Here is a 20,988-nt window from a genome sequence, read left to right as displayed (position 1 = left end):
GGACTGAGTTTGGGCACCCCTGATTTAGACAGAGACATTCTGGCCACTGGGTGGCACTAATGTCTAAGAAATATGTTCATAATCTCATTCTTCACAATATCCTTTTCCCTCTACAGTTCTGAAAAATAGTAGACCAACCAACATGACCTTGCATAATATATTATTTAAAATGATTAATAATTATTTGTTTAGTGTGCTGGAGAGAGAAGTAAAGAAAATGGTGTAAAGTTAATTTAATAAATTACATATTTTTGGTTAGGTATACGTTCATATTGCAGCCCTGCTTTTGTTTGTTGCATGCATGTAAAGTCATTGCACAATTTAGGATGTTATGTATTTGTTTGTCTTACGTTTATTTTGAAATTGTCTTGTCACCTGTCCCTTTTTACAATTCCCAGATAGAAGATGCAGACTCTTGCAAAAATTAGCTACTGAGCTCCTAGATTGTTTTTTGAAACACTTTTTTTTTTAAAAAAACCCTAAAAATAAAGCAGTCATAAAACCAACAGAGGGTGATGACCCCTGACAGCACCTGTCAGAGCGAACAAACCCCTCCTCTTTGATACTCAAGTCCCACACTTGTCCCAGCATGCCTGATCTGTCAGTGGATCACTCCAACCTGACTCCAGATACTTTCTTAAGACACCTCAAAATCCCTGTAAATCCTGATTAGTTGAATTATTCATTGGAAATGAACTCTAAACTTTGATGTTAGAGCCCTTTATGCCAACTCAGGCACAATTTTCACACTTGTAGTCTGGAAATAAGCATCAGGAATTAGCCGCTCACTTCAACTTAATAAATGGGCAAAAATCCAACAAACTTAAACCTTCTTTCTATCTCTGACATTTTAATGGAAAATATTGGATATTTTTACTTTGTCTTGACTAATCTCATAATTTTGATTAAATTATTCCCAACTGGCAGTCGCATATGGTCTTAGCTGCAAATATTTAAATGCATCTGTAGCTTAAAGCGGATTTAAAAATTCTCCATGCTTCTCCTCTCTATTGGATTACTTCCAGTTTGTTGGAGATGGTAAAAAGGTGCTAAAAGGTGGCTGTACTTAAAAGAATATAATAGAGACTCAGCGTGGGTCTCTTTCAACTTGGACTAGAAATCAAAACACCAATATTGCCTTAGCAACTGCATAGCAACATACCAAAAGTACCTCAGAACAACTTAGCAACTGCATAGCAACTCCCTGGCAACCACCCACATCACCCCCTACTATCATAGCAATGTCTTTAGCCCATTTTTCAGAAAGTTCTTCTCCTGGATTTAAATCAGTACTGAATTTAAATCAGATCCAGATCCAAAACTAGATCTAAATCAGAACCAAATTCATATCCAAGTTCATAGAAATCCTTTGCTGTTGTTCTAGGGCAGGGGTATTCAATTAAAGAGGTCCGGTCTCTATATTTCCTTCCCAGCGGAGGTCTGGACAGTACTTTTTTGGAACAGTTAGGCTATCGATTTCCATCGGGGCAGCAGCAGTACTTTGTAAAAGAAAAAATCCTACACAATCAAAATAGTCATCAAAGATGAGAATCTTGGGCTCAGAGAGTCAAAGCAGTGTGAATTTTTTACCAATATTTACCAAAAAATTCCAAATTATACCATTGTAATTATAAAATTCTCTTAATATGCTAATTAATAATGTTAAATGTATGGGGAAAAAACTAAACGTCTAAAGGAGCTACGTGTTAACTTGTCACAAACCTGGTTTAGTTTCTATCTGTAGATAAATATATTTGCTGCAGTCTCGTTTTCTGCAGTGTTTTAGCAAAAGTATCTATTTTGCTGCTCACTGTGTTTCTGCTAGTGTTGTTAAAATAACCGCGTCATCTGCAGCTCTTAATGTGGTGCTTTACGTCTTTAGCGGGAGAGAGAAGCAACGCGCACAGAGAGGAAAGGGCTTGAATGAAGCACGTTTGGCTCTAGATAAAAATATTAGAGGATGTAGTGCCGAAAGATCATTACCGCTCGTTGCTTTGCTCATGTTAATCTGCAGAAACTGTAAAATGGGGCAATTATGTCCAGCGGTCTGGAAGGAACCAAGCCAGGGTCTGGAACCGGACCGCGGTCCGCAATTTGAATGCTGCTGTTCTAGGGTTTGTGACACTGGTGTCCCTCAAGGCTCTACATTGGGACCCTTTTTTTTTTACTTTGAAATGCTATCTCACTTCATATTAAATGAATAAAACATTTCTATTTTGTCTTTTATGAAACTCTACCATTCGAAACCTCAGCAGAGATGGAGTCCATCTATTTCATGACATAAGAGAGCTTAGGAACTGTGGAATGTGTCAACACAGAAACTATCACCACACAAGCAGATTCCTCTCTACTCCCAGCTTGAGTAAACATGGAGGTTCATCTCGCAGGGACAAACATCTCTCATGAGTTCCGTTCTCAGCAGTCTTTGCTCTGCTGTTCCCCTGGAACAATTTATAAGGGTCTGCTGTGACCTCTGACCTGACCTGGCTTTAACATTGTGAACGTGGGTGACCATCCCATCACAAAGACAGTAAGGTTACTACCCTGGGGCTCAGAGTCTGTGAGAAATAGAGGACGAATCTTCAGACAGACACGCAAACGCAGGAAAACATTTGCACATGGGAAAAGAGACACGATTTGTGATGTTTACTGGTGGAACAGATGCTTATGGTTGTACATCAAAAGGTCAACAAGGTCTCATGTTTATCATTCTAAAAGAAAATAACTGTTTTTTCAAGATACGTCCAGGGAAACATCTCACACTCAGAGTTGGACATCATGACCTCTGACTTGGGGACATTTATGTCTAAATGTCTGGGTGGCAAAAAATCAGAATTTAAGAAATGGGAAATTGAATTTGAATAAAAGGAGAAGAAATTTACTGATTTCTCAAAAGAGATTTCATTACACAAATATTTAAGACAAGTTTTACATCAAAACAATTATTTTTTTGTATTTATATACCTATTTATTTACTGATATGTTCTATTACTATTAAATACTGCCACAAATTAATTTTAATTTATAATATATATTTTAAAAATATTTTAATTTTATAAATCAAAGTATATTTTAATTTTGATACTCACCATCACAAATCGTCAACCATGTTATCAGTTTAAAAAAATAATAATAAATATGAAAAAATGAATATCTGAAATGTGAATATTTATATAATAAAAAATGGTATTACTGTAATTGTCATATATAATAATACATTACATAATACTATAAGTATTATAATAAGTTAATATGAGTAAAATTATATTGTTATTATTATTGGTATGTACAGTCAAACCAAAAAATATTTAGACACTAGATTTCTTTTTTTTTTTTTTTTGACTAGTGGGTGCAGGACACTATAGCTCATTTATGTAAGTGAGGATAGCAAAATAAAGTAAACTGCGACATGTTATACTCCAACATTATTCATACAGTGAACTACCAGTGAAATTGATAAATATTTGGGACCAAAAATTATTCAGACACTTTGACCTGACCATGTTTTGCTTAAGTGTTATCTGACATAATTAAGATTAATTTTTTCTGACACAGTTCAACTCTGAGATCTTGTCATATTTTATTTCCATAGTGAATAAACTGTAATAATGAATGAAATGTTCAAGGTCAAGGTCAATATATATACTGTATATATATTAAATAGAAAACTTGTGTAATTCATGTATGTTATGTATTACTCATGTTATGGATTTCTAAAAACTTATATTAAATATGAATTCCTTGCTTAAGTTCACATTCAAATTCTGAATCCTGTTTGCTGCCTCAATTCAAATTCAGCAACTGAACTGGAATTTAAAAGGCATTCTTATTTTATTTCTGAATGGCGCACAACCCTGCTAAAGGCCTTACGCCAGCCCAGCTGTTGGTCTTTTATGCCTGACTGGTAGCAGGAAAGCATTATTTTAGCGTCCAATTACAAAGACACATGCCCTGAACAAACATGCCATGTGTTTGCCTGCCCTCCCCCATCCGTCCACAAACACCGGGAGGAGACTGAACCTGACCAACTGTTCTGAACACAACACCCACCTCAATGATATGAGTCTGGTCAAGCCTCTCTCTGCAGGTCTGAACCATGCGGCTCCATTTATAGGGGGCAATGTGTTGGATAAAGCAGCTCAGTGGGCAGAAGAGACCCATTGGGTAGGAAAAGCAAACTTGTTAATGGCTTGATACTGTGGATGAATTAAAAGAAAATCTAAGTTCTTTTAGTCGACTCATTTGCTGTTAAGAGGCTCATTTTTTGGCTATATTTTTTAGCTTCCATAACACGGAAAAAAAGACTAGGTTAAGACACATTTAAGTGTTTGTTTTATTGCAGTTTATCTATTTGGGAGTCACTGAAATGCTTCAGTGTCACTTACAACTTTCCAGTTTTATTCCTATCTATATTTTGAAGGTTTTATACAATTTGCCTGGTTTTATACAACATTTTATTCATAAAAATGTGGTGAAAATGTATTTTTTTCTGGCTGTTGACAGTATTTTCTGATTTATGGAGTGATAAAAGGAGTTTAAGACTTTTAACTCTGATATATCATCAAAATTGAACCAGAATTTTGATTCATTGTCTTAATGTACTTTGAATCAATTAACTGGGGAAGTATAGGGATATCTATTAGTTAAAATATTTTACCCTATTCATCTGTTTCACCTGTGTCTTGCTTTAAGATCCTCTGAGTGGTTTCTGGAAGGTTGCTCGTATGTAAGTCTATGGGGTTTTTTCCTTCAGTTTCATCATAACACTAGAGGACATCCCAAAGACTTCATGTCAAAGCTGAGTGGATCTTTAGCTATGTGTCTAATGAGAACAAATGGTGTTCAATAAATAATGAATCTTTGTGCCTCAAAAGTTCAAAAATTCAAACCTTCCATCATGATTCAGACTTTCCAGTGGTCGGTCACCACGGCAACAGTTTGATGATCCCAGTAAGCACTGTGACCTCTGTTTCTCCTTGTGCATTGTGGGAAATGGAATATCAGCAGCTGTTGCACAGTGGGTCACGGCTGCCCAATGTAACCACAGTGATTAATTATGACACAGAGATCTGGAACCTCTTGAGCGGATGACACACTGCGCCAATGAATCGGGCGGAATTCCATCTGGATACAGAAAAAGATTAATAGTTTTAATTGTTCTAATCATGATAAAGATATTTATGCTTTTTTATTGTAAATTTAAGCCTATGCAGCTTAAATTGACCTGATCAGTGGTGTGGGTTTGCACAGTATTATTGCATTCAAATTTGAGGCATCTTCCCAGAATAAACAGCTCCAAAATACTTTTAAGTTAGTTTTTAAAGGGTTAGATGTTCATACCCAATGGGCCATAAAAGCAGGTCAGAGTGATAATTGCAACCAAATGTTTGTGAGTAGTTACAAAAGATAAATTTAACAAACCCACAAGTTAAGGTTATTTTTACTTGCTACTTTTTACTGACTGAATAAATAAGGTTTTCCAGATGCCTAAATCTTTAATATGCTGTTTTTTTCTGTTAAGCAACAACACAGCAAACTATAGTCTTTTATTTAAACATTCAACAGCACTTAAAAATGCAAAATAATAGGAACCGTGCATCATTACAGACTGTACCAGGTTTCAGTTATTTTAAAATGCCTAGTATGAGTCGGATTTATATTCAGATCCAAATTCGGATTCAAATCCCCATTGAAATCTAGACCCGGATCCAAAACTATGTTCAGATACAGATTCAGATACCCAATTCAGATTAAAATCCACATTTAAACCTAGACCCAGATCCAAAACTATATTATATTCAGATCCAGCTTCAGATCCCAAAAGAGATTCCACTAGATCCAGATTAATTTATTACTAGAATTCAAATTCGTGTTCAGATTCAGATCTGAATTCAGATTCAAATCCACATATAAATCTATACTGGGATCGAAAACTATGTTCAGATCTAGATTCAGATTCAAATCCACAAATTTGGACACAGATCCAAAACTATATTCATATTCAGATCCAAATTCAGAATAAGATTGAGATCCGGATTCAGGACACAAACGAAATCCCATTAGATCCAGATTCATTAATTAGAATTCAGATTCAATTAAAGTATATTGAAATGCCTATATGAGTCATATTTCATTCAGATTCAAATCCACATTTAAATCTAGACCCAGATCTAAAACTATATTTAGATCCATATTCAAAATCAGATCCCAAATCACATCCCATTAGATCCGGATTCACGTTTATGGATATGGTACATACAGTATGCAATTGCTGCTCTGTAAAGATGATCGGCTGAAAGACTGTCTTATACACTTTTACAGTGTCAAGCATTAGTCTCAAAGCAGTAAAAGAAAACTTAATAACTCACGCCAGCAATAATAAAGTCTGCAATAGCCGTCAATCCTCCCTCTATACCTCACAAATACGTCTCTCTCCTCCTGCCTGAATCTATCCACTTGAAACTGTGCAGCAATCTTGTCGAAAGGACCTCAGTGAAAACACTAGGATTTAAGCAACCATCTCAAACAAGAGAAAAGCATCCTGTCCTGATAAACAGAAGCAGCTTTTTGGAAAAAAAATATCTAGAATCAAAGAATTTTCACTTTTATGTGCCTGTATTGTACATAAAATTGCATATTGTACATAAAATACATAAAAACAAAAGAATCAGACAAGAGCATCAACCAACATTCAATTTCCGGTTGACCACATCATATAATTTCAGTCTCATGTTACCTCCAATCTTACATGCACACAGTCTGTCCACACAATATCTGGCCAGCACATTTAATTTAAAGATAATCCTCTTTCTCACACAACACTTGATTTAACCTCGCTTTGACATTTTCTCATTTACAGCACAGCACCATCTTGGATTACAGGGGCACTTCCTCTTGCATACATTTGATGCCAAAGTCATTTTTTAGTTTAAATGGTTGTGGAGCCCCACCCTGTTGCCACATTGTGTTTGATGGTTTGATAAGAAAGTCATGAAAAGCGACGTTCAGGAATGCAGTAGTGTTTGATGTTAGACGTCTGCTTGAAATGTCACTATATGACACAAAGATCAAGCCACAGCTCAGCTGGAATACTAAAGAGTCTCATTTAGTCATAATACTGTAGGGAAATTTCTATAGTTTAACTGAACCAAAGCAATTTAAAGTCAGGTTTGATCAGTCAAAATAAAAGTCTGATTAAGGCCAAAATACTACAGAGTTTTAATCAAAGAACTACTTGCTTAAAGGGTGAAAAAACACGCCTAGGTCAAATGTACGATTTTTTTGAACTGATATTATTTTCAAGACAATAAAGCACATTTTAAAGGCAAATGTACATTATCATAATGGTGGTTTTCATTAGTTTCCAGACATTATAAACATTACTATAATGTAGAATATTTTACGTATAAAATAAAATGTAAATAAAATGTTAGTAATGTTCTGGGAACATTAGATTAACATTAGAATAACTTTCTACAAACTAAAAATTAATGTTATAATAATGTTAAAGGAATGTTAGATTAACATTAGAATAACGTTCTACAAACCAAAAACTAATGTTATAATAACGTAAAGGGAATGTTAGATTAACGTTAGAATAATGTTCTACAAACCAAAACTAACATTATAATAACGTTAAGGGAACCTTAGATTAATGTTAGAATAACGTTCAACAAACCAAAATCTAACGTTCTGGGAACGTTATATTAATGTTCTGGGAACGTTATAGTAAAGTTTTGGGTACTTTAGATTAACGTTAAAATAACGTTCTTCAAACCAAAAACTAACGTTATAATAACGTTAATGGAACGTTAGATTAACATTAGAATAACTTTCTATAAACCAAACCTAACGTTCTGGGAACCAAAAACTGACGTTCTGGGAACCAAAACCTGACGTTCTGGGAACCAAAAATTGTTATCTGGGAGAAAGCTTTCATATTTATTAAAAAGATCTTCATTTGTGATCTGAAGATGAATGTTAGATTAACATAAGAATAACGTTCTAAAAAAAAAAAAAAAAAAAAAAAAAACTAACATTATAATAATGTTTAGGGAACGTTAGATTAACGTTCTATAAACCAAAAACTAATGTTGTGGAAACGTTCTGGGAACCAAAAATTGTCTCATATAAAAATGATTATCTCATATAAAGCTCTCATATTTTATTAAAAAGATCTTCATTTGTGTTCCGAAGCTGAACGTTAGATTAACGTTAGAATAATGTTCTACAAACCAAAAACTAACATTATAGTAACGTTCTGGGAACATTATATTGACGTTAGGATAACGTTCTACAAACCAAAAACTAATGTTAAGGGAATGTTAGATTAACGTTAGAATAGTGTTCTACAAACCAAAAACTAACGTGATAATAATGTTCAGGGAACGTTAGATTCATGTTAGAATAACGTTCTATAAACCAAAATCTAATGTTCTGGGAACGTTAAGAAAACTTTCCTGGCTAACCAAAACAAATCATAAAAAATAACATTCTGGGAACCAAAAATTGTTATCTGGGAGAAAGCTCTCATATTTAATTAAAAAGATCTTCATTTGTTTTCTGAAGATGAACAAATGTCTTACGGGTTTGGAACGACATAAGGGTGAGTAATTAATAACAGAATTTTACTTTTGAGCTAACCCTTTAAGAGTGAGGTCATTGTGTGAGGTGATTGACAGCTGTGTGTGACAAAGGACTATTATGACACTCATTCAGCCTCTATTTTCCTGAACGCTGTCTTTTTTGGACTGGACTTTTGTGTTGGAAAAAAAAACAAAAACAAAAAAAACACAGATCATAAACCCCAGTAAAATGCAGATAAATTCATTGTGGGATAAGGTATATACTCACGTGAGAAACATGTTCCCTGAATCCTGATGATATTTGATAAATCAAGTCGTGTAGCCTATTAGGGAAACTTCGCGAATGAATCGCTCTTTTGAGTCGGTTCTTTTCAATGAATCGGCTAAACGGTTCAAACGGTCTTTGAAACAATTAAGTGTGAATCATTCGGAAACTCACGCGCTGCTTAATTTGAGGGGAAGTCTGTAAAAAAAAACAAAAAAACAAAAAAAAAAAAACTTAATTCAGATCGCAGAGAACAACCAGATCACTGCATTAAGTGGATATTCACATACATCCATTACAACAAAAATCCATTAACTAAACCTGCAAATCCATCCCATCGCTTGCAAGCGATGCAGAAAGTCACCTGCGTGAGCCGCTTGTGGACGACTCAGTACTGCAGGTGCGGAAATTTTTAGACCAAAAGCGTTGGAAAACACTAACAATACTAATATAAAAAAGACATTGCCATCTCGCATCTAGGGTGCCAAATGGGGCAGTGAGGAGGATGACTGTCACTGTGAGTCTGTATGCAGTCTGAACCGATCAGGGAGTTTGTGTGTGAGGTGTTCGGATCTTTCCTCCTCTCACACTTCCTCAAACAAGCTCGCGCTCTCTCGCTCTCCCTCCCTCTGAGGTCGCAGTCATCCTATCTGTGTGTATCGGCAAGCTCATGTAGTGTATGTGACTGTATGTTAAGGGGCTGAACTCAAAGCCCCCCGTGGCCGTCCTGACTGAGCAAAGGGAGGTTGTCGAATTCCCCCAGAGACCCCAATGCAGATGGTGTGAGCAGTGAGGGGAAAAGTTTATGACAGCTCTGCTGTTTTCGGTTCACGGTTGCCCCATGGAGCTTTTTGATTTTACCGATGCAGCTAACGACTTTTTACCAGGCTGTTTGACTCAGTAATGCACTTGTATCGGACGGAGTCACGTTCTTGATTGAGTCTTGGATCACAGTGAATCCACGTACTGGATTTGTTTTGGTTTTATTGGATTTTTTTCACTTCTTCTGTGGACGTTTTCTGGATAGCAGTTTTTAAGGTAATAATAGTATGTTTACAGTCATTTGGATGCTGCTAATGACAAGTTGGCTGTGTGAATGTGCTTATTTTCTGTCGTGAGACGCGTGTATGTTTTGCTAAGATGTAGAGGTTATCCAGCACCAGAGTATGGTGTGTATATTTATTTCTGTCATAGCCACAGAAACACAGAATGAACTATAATCAGTATGTAGTGTTGCGCTTTTTATTTATATCTATATTGGTTGGTATGAAATATCAAGCAGTGACAGTAACAGCGTCTTGCTGTGTGACATCGTGAACCTAAACAAGTTTCAAACAAGTTTTACATAGCCTAATATTTTATTACTTTAAACCGTTTTGTATGTATGTATGTATGTATGTATGTGTGTGTGTGTGTATATATATATATATATATATATATATATATATATATATGACATATAAGAAATATTTTTAAGAAATACTACATTTTTGTAGTCTTGAATGACATATATAGGCTATATATAAATCTAAAATCTTGAAATGAAAAAAAGTTCATGGACATGTTATTTTGTTATTTGTCAAATATCCATATCTCATTGTTTGACAAAGCTAGTTTCGAATTTGCTGTTTGCTGTTATAATTTGAGGAAGGAGAAGTGTTAAAATAGCTCAGATGTTTTCCTTTTCCAGCATTTACATTTTAGCTTTGTCTGAAACGCTTGTGTTGGGCATCCAGAGGTTGGAGTTCTCAGTTTTACATACTTTGTTTCAGATCTTCTTTCTTTTAGGGAGGAATAAAAATAGACTCAAACGAATGTTGACATACAGTAACAGTAGAGGTAAATAAAAGTGAAAAGCATTAGCGTGGGTTATTTCGGTTTGGAAGATTTGAATGCAGACTTTGGCAAATCTGAGCATATTGTAAAGACCTCTTCTAAAACTCGAAGAGATCACTGTGGTGTTTTTATCAAACTCTCATAAAAAAATGGTACAAAAGCTGTCACTGGAATGGTACACTTTAAAAAGGTTATAATATGTATCATTATGGTACTAATATGTACACTTTTGATACCATTATGTATCTTTGAGGTACTAATATGCACTCTTTAGGCACAAAGGTGACAGTGACAGCTTTTTTTTTCTGAGAGTACAGGAGGAAAATTGGCATTTAAGCCATTTACTTTTCATTTATTGTTGTTGCTATCTAAAACAATTGGGATATTACAGAGCTCTCATTTGTGGTATTTATTTTCAATGGACAGAGACGCATCTCTCATTTTGTGTACTAATAAACTGCTCACAATGAATCTGCAGTCAGTTTGAGGTTCATGTTGAGTTAGAGGAGGTGTGGAGGAGAGCGGCAAAGGGGGAGAGGTAGATGGAGATGCAGATAGAAACTAATGAAAGGAAGAGGCAGGAATGAACAACAATCTGTCAGCTCACTGACACTGTAGGAGATGATGATATCTGGAAGAGAAGGGAACATACAGTTCTGCGATAATTCAGAAACAGAATGGGTAATGCTGATCGTATCTGTGTGTTTAATTATTTAATTTCTTTATCTAGGATAAACTTTTGAGATTTTAAAGACATCTCATTTGTGATTTTTCTTTTCTATGGGTAACATCACATTCAAAACATCACGTATTGTACCGGAGGTCCTAACCCTCTTCCAATCTCCTAACCTTATTACGACACATTATGGTGCTTTAACGTTGATGGAAGAACATTATTTGCCAGTAAGGAGACAGCGGAGGAGAGAGCGACATAACTGTGGCTATTTAGAGGACTGATCTCCTTTCATTTTCCCCATCAAACCCTGCATGACCCAACGCTGTGATTGTGTTTGTGATGCGAGCATGTCTGTCTCTGTCTCGTTCAGGCATTCACTGCAAACTCATCTGGTGTTTGGGAGCAACCAAAGAGCAAACCAAATTCGTAAAAACAGTTGCATCACTTTTGCAGCTTTTCCAGTCTTACTAACAATATTTATTTAAAAAAAAAGTTTGTGTAGATTTGCTAGCAATCATGGCAGCAGTAATTCATCAATTAATGATGAAATGATTGAGAGGACTGTTGTAGCCAAGTCGGTTAGTTAGTTAGTAGGGTTAGTTCACCCAAAAATGGAAATTCTGTCATCATTCACTCACCCTCATGTCATTCCAAATCCATAAGACTTCCGTTTATCTTTAGAACACAAATTAAGATGTTTTTAATGAAATCTGAGAGATTTCTGTCCCTCCGTTGAAAGTCAACTCTGACAGTTCAAGATGTTTATAAAGAGATTGTCTTCTGAAGAGACATGATCGTTTTATATGATTAACAGATTTAATTTAGGCTTGTATTCACATATAAACTTTGATAATCAAACATACATAGAGCGTTCAAATTTGGTAAACGAGTGAGAACCAGTGAGGTTCATTCTGGCGCGTCGCATCAGCACGTTTGTGCTCCCGCAAGAACCAATGAGGTTCGTTCTCGCACGTTAAAGGGTTAGTTCACCCAAAAATTAAAATAATGTCATTTATTACTCACCCTCATGCCGTTCCACACCCGTAAGTCCTTTGTTCATCTTCAGAACACAAATTAAGATATTTCTGTTGAAATCCGATGGCTCAGTGAGGCCTGCATAACCAGCAATGACATTTCTTCTCTCAAGATCCATTAATGTACTAAAAACATATTTAAATCAGTTCATGTGAGTACAGTGGTTCAATATTAATATTATAAAGCGACAAGAATATTTTTGGTGTGCCAAAAAACAAAATAACGACTTATATAGTGATGGCCGATTTCAAAACACTGCTTCGTGAAGCTTCGGAGATTTCTTTAAGAACATCTTCATTTGTGTTCAGATTCCAAAGATAAACAAAGTCCTTTATTTAGGTTTGGAACAACATAATTGATGACAGAAATTTTATTTTTGGGTGATCTCTTTTGGAGACACTACTGAAGGTATCTGTCTTGAATTATGGTCTGCAAAGTTCTAGGTTTGACAAAAGTTTCTCACCTAGTTGTGAAAGCAGTAAAGGTCTAGAGACTAAGAATATGGTCTAACTTGCCTAAACAGTCTGAACCTCAAACAAAGAGGCAGTTAGGTGGCCCATTGACCTGCCAAATCAGAGCCAAATCCATCCCAATCTGAAGGTGGCTGCAGTATCATCATCACAATCCTTAAATTAAATTAAACTCTTTTTTTCCCTTATTCGTATGAACAAAGCCAGTGAGACTTAAAAACCACTTCTGCTAAAATTTCCCCAAATGACTCAGACAGTCATATGCCTAGATGTGTGGTTTTGCACAGATGTAAGAAGGATTCCTCAAGGGGAGTTTATTTTAATAACCATGTGGCATTAAGTTTGATAGAACCTGATTGGTGGCAATGAAACAGATATTTATATATGACCTTTTTAAATTTCTCATTAAAGTTTACCAACCTTGAAAATTCTGTCATCATGTACTCAGTCTAATGTTTAAACATTTTTATCTACTACTGTGGTAGTGCTGGGCGGTTTGACCAAAAATCTCTATCATGTTTTTTTTTTTTTTTAAGATTCTTGCGGTTTCATGGTATGTCACGTTTTTTTGCACTGGACCTTTATTTTGGCATATTTTACTGTCAGGAGTACAGGGAATATATTATATAAACATTGTAAGGACAATTAAAAATTAATTGTAATCAAATCAGTTCATAAAGCTAACAATTTAGTTTAAAATGTAATCAAACAATTTAATTATTTAATTAAATTAATAATATTAATAAGTAGGCTACATTTTTACTGTGCAATTTCTGTCATTTCAATGAAGACCTTTGAGTTTGTGTTTTAATAAACGGTGTTTATTATTATTATTATTATTATTATTATCTCTATTAATGAAAGTATACTCGATTGTACAATAGTATATTTCTGTTATTTCAAGTCATACCGAACTTTTATTTTGACAGGGTCGTGAAGACCTTTGACTTCCTGTGTATATGATACGACAAATGTCGATAGTTTTATCAAAATTAAACGGTGAAATGTTCATAAAGTGACCCTAAGAGCAGCTCTGCAGATGAAGTTCATGTGTATAGTGAGTGAGACAGCAGACACTGAAATCATCGCGAGCGTCACGCGTGCTTCAGTATGTGTAGTAGTAGACGAAAATGCGGCGCTCATTCAGTCTTCAAATTTCAATAGCAGTCTTTTTTAGCTTTAATATTCACAGACACTAGTCCATATTGATATCTGATTCATTGTACAGCCCGACTTTTGATTTATTCGTCCAAAAATTGCCAAATTCTGTGAAGTTCAGCTTTATACAGTAAGTTCTGTTTGTGACTGGATTCTGTGATTTCATCCGTGTTTTCTGCATCGCGAAAATCATATGGCTCTACATGGTATGTGCAGTATTAAAGAGAGATCGTTTTGTGAGTTATTTATTGTTGTGTTATAAAGTTGTTTCCATTAGTGTAAGAAGGGTATGCAGTTAATAGAAGTCCTCTCTCTATACGCTCTACATAGCGCTTCATGGCCATTGAATAGAGACACAGCAGCTGTTTTAGCTATACATTGGTATGGCGGTTTTTGAAAAATACATATCGGTCTCGAAATTGAAACCGGTGTACCATATGAACCGGTATACCGCCCAGCACTACTCTGTGGAACATAAAAGTTATGCAGAATGAAATTGCTTTCTGTACAATGAAAATGGATGGGGACGGGGGCCATCAAGTTCCTAAAAAGTTTAATTAACCATACTGACTACTTTTACAGTACTTTCATGGTATGGTAGTTTTTTGTCCTTTTTGGAGCTTGACGGCTCCAGTCCACATCCACTTTCATTGTACATAAAACAGCAGCCCAGAGTAAGGTGTGAGTAAATGATGATAAAATTTTCATTTTGGGATGAAATTTTGATATACACTCCCTAGTAAAATAAATAAATAAATAAATTATACCAAAATCTATTTAAAATATATTTATTTCATACTAAGTATACTTCAAATCCATTAACATTTATTGACATATCACTTAAGACTTGCTGATATAAAATTATAATTAAACTTTATTTGTTCATCAAGGTAATTTGATCCAAAATACAGTTAAAACAGTAAAATTGTGAAAAATTGTGACTCTTTGAAACAGTCCATTATAAATGAGTCTTGGCCCACAGGACATGACGGCAGTTCTGGACCATGTTTACATATGGCTTCCATTTTGTATGATAGAGCTTTAGTTGGCATCTGCAGATGGCACGGCAGATTGTGTTTACTGACAGTGGTTTCTGGAAGTATTCCTGGGCCCATTTAGTAATGTCATTGACACAATCATGCCGATGAGTGATGCAGTGTCGTCTGAGGGCCCGAAGACCACGGGCAACCAATAAAGGCCTTCGGCCTTGTCCTTTATGCAGAGATTTTTTAAAGTATTCCACAATCTTTTTACACACTCTTTCACAGATTGTTCTCCCAGCTGAATCTTTTCAAAATTTCTTGCTTTTTCAGCCATTTGTTGCCCCCGTGCCAACTTTTTTGAGACCTGTAGCAGGCATCAAATTTAAAATGAGCTCATTTAGTGGATAAAAGTGTAAAATTTCTCCCTTTAAACATTTGTTATGTTATCTGTGTTCTATTGTGAAAAAAATATTGGCTCATGTGATTTGAAAGTCTTAGTTTTCATTTTATTCAAATTTAAAAAACGTCCCAACATTTCTGGAATTCGGGTTGTAGAATAGAAACAGGAAGTGGAACTATTTCTACTTTTCCTAAATCTTTTAGAACAGGTGAAAGGAAGAAGCATGCCCTTATGACATCATACTCACTTGATTCATATGTCATATGTGTCAGTCAAACAGCGGTGACTGTCGAACCCCGGCGATGGTCATGCACACTGGCAGAAAGACGTATCTCACACCCCTCTGTGATTTTGTGATTCTTCAGCAGACACATATTCTTATAATCTGATATTCTTATGTCAGTTAATATTGAAAAAAAAAACCTGTTTTAAAAAATATTTTTTTTTTCAATGTCTTTTAGTACTGAATTAATATGCTTTTTCCCACTGAGCTCATTGCAATGCATTCTGGGATTGCTTAATCCATAAAGGATACATGCAATGAATTTCTTTCCTTTTATTTTCTGTGCTAAAATCTTGTTATGCAACCTTACACGCAAGGTCATTACGTGGCTAAAATGTGTAATTCTTTCTCCTCTCTACTTTCTGTATGTCTTTTCAGACATCAATATCTCTAATGCTCTCTGGTACCAGGGCTTTGTGTTTCACGGTCAGTTGGGCTGAATGTGGCCGTCAGCATTAGCAGACAGCATTAGCTGTAGACAGAAGTGACCAGCAGCTGTCAGTCTGAAACACAGACAGGCAGACAGACAGACAGATGGCTGGGATAAAGCCTACGACGTGCCTGTTTTAGACCACTCACTTAGACACACAAAGAACTGGCCGACATAAAGAATGCATGACCACTCAAGGGTTTCACTGCCCTTTGGGGCAACTGAAAATGCCAGATTAATGGCTTCTTTTCCATCTTAACGCTCTTTTAATAAGATATGTTTTGTGGGTTTTCTTAGTGGTCCTGGTTTAGCAGAAGCAATGGCTGTTAGTTCAAGTTCTCTGCACCGACAATCAAAGCCCTAGTTGATGAATCTAGTGCAGGTGCACTGAACTTTTAGCTAAGACCAATGAGTGCTAGGAGGTTGCTAGTGTTTTTTTTTTTTTTGTTGATATTCAAGTATCTATAATACACTTCCTTTTATACACTACTGTTCACACATTTGGGGTTGCTACAGTATATTTTTCACGCTGCAAACTGCTACAGTGAATGCTAACCAGCTATTAAAATGTTGTGAGCAGCAAGCTCATTGGCTGCAAATGCGATATGAACCAATCTCAATCTCTACTTTCTGTATGTCTTTTCAGACATCAATATCTCTAATACTCTCTGGTACCAGGGCTTTGTGTTTCACGGTCAGTTGGGCTGAATGTGGCCGTCAGCATTAGCAGACAGCAATAGCGTGAGCTATTGTGCCAAGTAGTTAACGCTGTGAATATCATCAGTAGTTTCATGACAGAACTAGGCATATATATATATATATATATATATATATATATATATATATATATAACACAAATATTGATTGCCATTTGAACAAGATTTTATCTTTTACTTTTTAGTACTTAATTACATTTTTTATATTCCATTTACCATCTTGCTAAAACATTTTCATTGATCTAATTGCAGTGCATTCTGAAATCTGCATAAGAGACATGAGATGCTGCCTTAGAATTTAGCCAAATTCAGATATCTTATCTGGAACAGCGATCCAGCGTATGCTTATAATGCCTAAAATGATTGTCTAGGTGGCCAGATCTCTCTCTTTCTTTTTTCTTCGAACAGAGCTCATAATGAGCTGGAGAAAGTGGTTCCTAGTAATAAAAGGGCCAAACAAAACCGTGTTAAACACTGAGGCCTGCTCTGTGTGCTCAGCCCTGTCACATTCCCATGTGCAGAGTAAACATGCTTAGCAAGCAAAGAGTTCTAAGCGTGAGCAGATGCTACACTCAACAGATACAGGAGAGAGATTCCAAATTAGTCCAAAATGTGGCAGATCACAATTCATAAACATACATTGCATAGTATACATTAGGATAAACTTTTCTTCTACAGGTAGTAGTGTTGTCAAAAGTACTAAGTCGGTACTAAAATTTAAAAAATGTGACACTTTGAGCACAGTTGAGCGGATTCGTAAACACCTCTGTTTGGCCATTGTGTTCACACACTCAACAGACAGGTCTGTGATTGGCTACAATGTTCAACGCATGGGAGCGTTTGAAAGCACACGGAAGCGTTTGAATTTGAAAACATTATGAAAGCGGGAGTGTTTGAAAGCAGGCATCTTATCAATGGACCGGTCCGCTGATAGATGCCTGCTTTCAAACACTGGCGCATGTATCTGTGTAAGCACTCGGTGAAGAGCGTCATTGGTGACTACAACATGTTTTGAAGCGTTGAACATTGTAGCCAATCACAGACATATATGTTGAGCGTGTGAACACAATGGCCAATCAGAGGTGTTTACAAATCCATTCAACAGCGCTCAAAATGTCATATTTTTAAAATTTCAGTATCGACTTGGTACTGAAGACGGTACTTCTGACAACACTAACAGGTAGTTTTCACTGTCATTGTGATGTCTTTAAGAGGATCTTGCTGAGCAAGTTAATTAAAGTTGAAATATTTATAGCTAGACAAATAAATAAAAACATCCGGCTTAATATCTTGAATGCCAAACTGATATTTTACTCAAAATGTTAGCAAAGATATTAAAGAACATGTACCATAGTCAGAAGATTCAAACACATGAAAATTACCTTTAGTTTCAAAAGAAGTCAAAATAAATGAAGAGAATCAAAGAGATTGTTGTCCAGGCAGGATTAGATTTGTCACAGGATGCCCAAGTTAGCCTCAAAACAACAGGTAATTGGCTTCATCAGTTTTTCTTATATGCAATTTCAGATGGGATTAAAATCACAAACTATTTACCTGACATCATCAGTGGAAACTAGTCTGTCTGCTTTAGTTTCCAAGTTCTTGCAGGAAAATTCTTGTCAAGTAATCCGTTATATCTTATTGAGATGTCTATTACAGAAAACTGCACAGGATGTTTTCTTCATCCGTATGCCAGGGAACACTAGCCAAGCATTGATATAAATGTCAAAGCCTCTATTAGACATAATACCACAGATCAGAACATAATGCTGATATCTTTGTGTTCTTCATTGATTGATGTTGGCAGACATACACATATGAACTTTCCTGTCCACTGTAATGAAAGCCAGTGGTTTTTGCTGTGAGTAAATGTCCATTGTTTACTTGTTCTAAATGGATGGCTTAAAATGTTTATTTGTTCTCTGAGATTGATCAGGAGCGATTAATAAATTGTGTGCAGTCACTGGCTGAAGATTCACCGCAGTGAATGACTGGATCTGCATGTTAATGTTACACTTTCACAGTCACGCTGCAGTTTCTGCAGAGAACAGTGAGGAGATTTTATTTATTAGCAAAAACACAGTTGTTCTGGTCATAGAACGTCATTGTTAATCTAAGTCATGTTTTAGCAAATGCTTTTATTTGAAGGTACTTGCAGTACTGTACACCTGCCATACTTCGTTTTCTTCATTGGTTGTTTAACAAAAGTCAGACTCAGATGAAAAAAGCGTCAATGTCTCTTTGAAAAAATAAGCTAAACTTTCATTCTTGATTGTTGAAAATGAGAAAATGAGATTCACACAAAAATGATGTCAACATGCTGTCTGGCAAGTATCCTAACAAACATAGTCGTCATGTCTTGAGTGAACGTATAACAGTCGAAAAAAGACAACGCATGTGTAACAGTATCGTGCATTATGTCTTAGAGGGAAAGAAGCCTAATATTCCTGCTTTCTGTGTTTTTAATGTTAAATCAAACAACAAATGACAAAGAAATCACTCACTGCTCTTGAGTGAATAGCTTTTGTAACAAAATAATGATTAATCTTTATTTAATTTATACAGTTAAGATAATATGCAGTGTTATTTTATATTTGATTATTTTATTAATTTTCTGTACCTGAAAACTACTGTTAGATACCTGAAAAACCTGAAAAGCACTGTTTATTTTATTTGAATCTTTTCTCTATTGTATTGATTTATGCTGTTGCTTGTAGTTTGATGATTTTTTCTTATTTTCTTTATTTTTATTTGACAGTAGTCCTTTTTGCCCTGAACATAGCATATACCGAACCGTACCGAAACCGTGACCCTAAAACATACCGAACCGTGAGTAATTTGAACCGTTGCACCCCTAATATATATATATATATATACGCAATCGACTCACCTATGTTTCTCTACAGTTTTCAGCATCCCTCCACCACCTCAGCATCCGTCTCCTCACACTTGCCTGGTTACTTTCCTAACCAGAAATATGGGGAGAGTACTCTGGGTTCTGGCCAAAATACCGAGCTTGGAGCCCTCTTCTCGGACAGCACGCCAGATACGCATACTACTTGAACTAGTGAAATGCTATTTTGGTGGAAATGTTGTAGATTCCTGCTAAATAATTATAATCATTTAGGGAAGTAAGGGATTTTTTGTATTTACGCTACTGTTTTCATAAAAAAATACCAGTTTGTTGTAAAGTAACCATATGTAATCTTGTTAATTTGGAGCCATTGGTTTTTACCTATTGTTTGGTTTTCGTGTATAGTCTTAACTACAAATAACACTGTTAAACGAACTATGAATTTTCATTAGGTTGGAGATCAGTTTGTTGTGGTCAGAGCCTTCAGAGCCAGAGTCTTGTGAGAGATTATCTAACCATCTTCTCCTTTCCATCAGCATGGGATTTGGTTCCCTCTGGAGATTTTCTTCTATGCATGTTCCTGTTAATAGACATTGTTCTCATATTCTCACAGCAGACACAGACAAACATGTACACAGTCCCAAGGTCAAAGAGCGTGAGATATTCAGTGTAGGATTCCAGAATTGTAAATTAAAGAAATAAACAAACAGCCATAGACTGCTGTATCAGAGTGGTATAAGGGAGAAGATTTTATATATAATATATATATATATATATATATATATATATATATATATATATATATATAGGAAACTATAAAATGCAGTTAACAGGGACAATTTTTTTGATAGCTTGTTTACTGAACCTGCATGCTCTTTAGTAGAGTTGTCAAAAGTACTGACTTACCAATCGGTACTGAAATTTTAAAAATGTGACTCTGAGTGCGGTTGAGCGGATTCGTGAACACCTCTGATTGGCCATTGTCTTGACGCGCTCATCGGATATGTCCTGATCATTGAAGCCAATTACAGACATATCTGATGAGTGCATGAACACAGTGACCAATCAGAGGTGATTACGAATCTGCTCAACAGTGCTCAAAGCATCACATTTTCAAAATTTCAGTAGCACCAAAGGCGTACTTTTGACAATTAGTTAATTTAGGCATCACATTATAATGTACATTATGAAAAACATTTTAAAATTTAACAATGTTTTTAAATAAAATGCATGGTTTACATATAATAAATGTACCTTTTACACATCTTAGTGAGCACTAGAGGATGGTAGTGGTCAT

The 20,988-nt window shown here is 35.6% G+C and overlaps 1 protein-coding gene across 1 annotated transcript in view; it reads left to right on the top strand.

Moving 5' to 3' along the window:
- Positions 1-9,540: 9,540 nt before the first annotated feature.
- The window catches only part of LOC127503864 (rho GTPase-activating protein 24-like), a 125,006-nt gene continuing 113,558 nt past the window's right edge, over positions 9,541-20,988 (top strand). Inside the window, exon 1 of the mRNA XM_051878036.1 lies at positions 9,541-9,888. The gene's annotated coding sequence lies outside the window, so the exon portion shown is untranslated. The remainder of the gene's footprint in view (positions 9,889-20,988) is intronic.

The sequence above is a fragment of the Ctenopharyngodon idella genome, chromosome 21 (genome assembly GCF_019924925.1).
Source record: "Ctenopharyngodon idella isolate HZGC_01 chromosome 21, HZGC01, whole genome shotgun sequence".
Lineage (NCBI taxonomy): Eukaryota > Metazoa > Chordata > Actinopteri > Cypriniformes > Xenocyprididae > Ctenopharyngodon > Ctenopharyngodon idella.
This window is presented reverse-complemented; position numbering and strand designations above follow the sequence as displayed.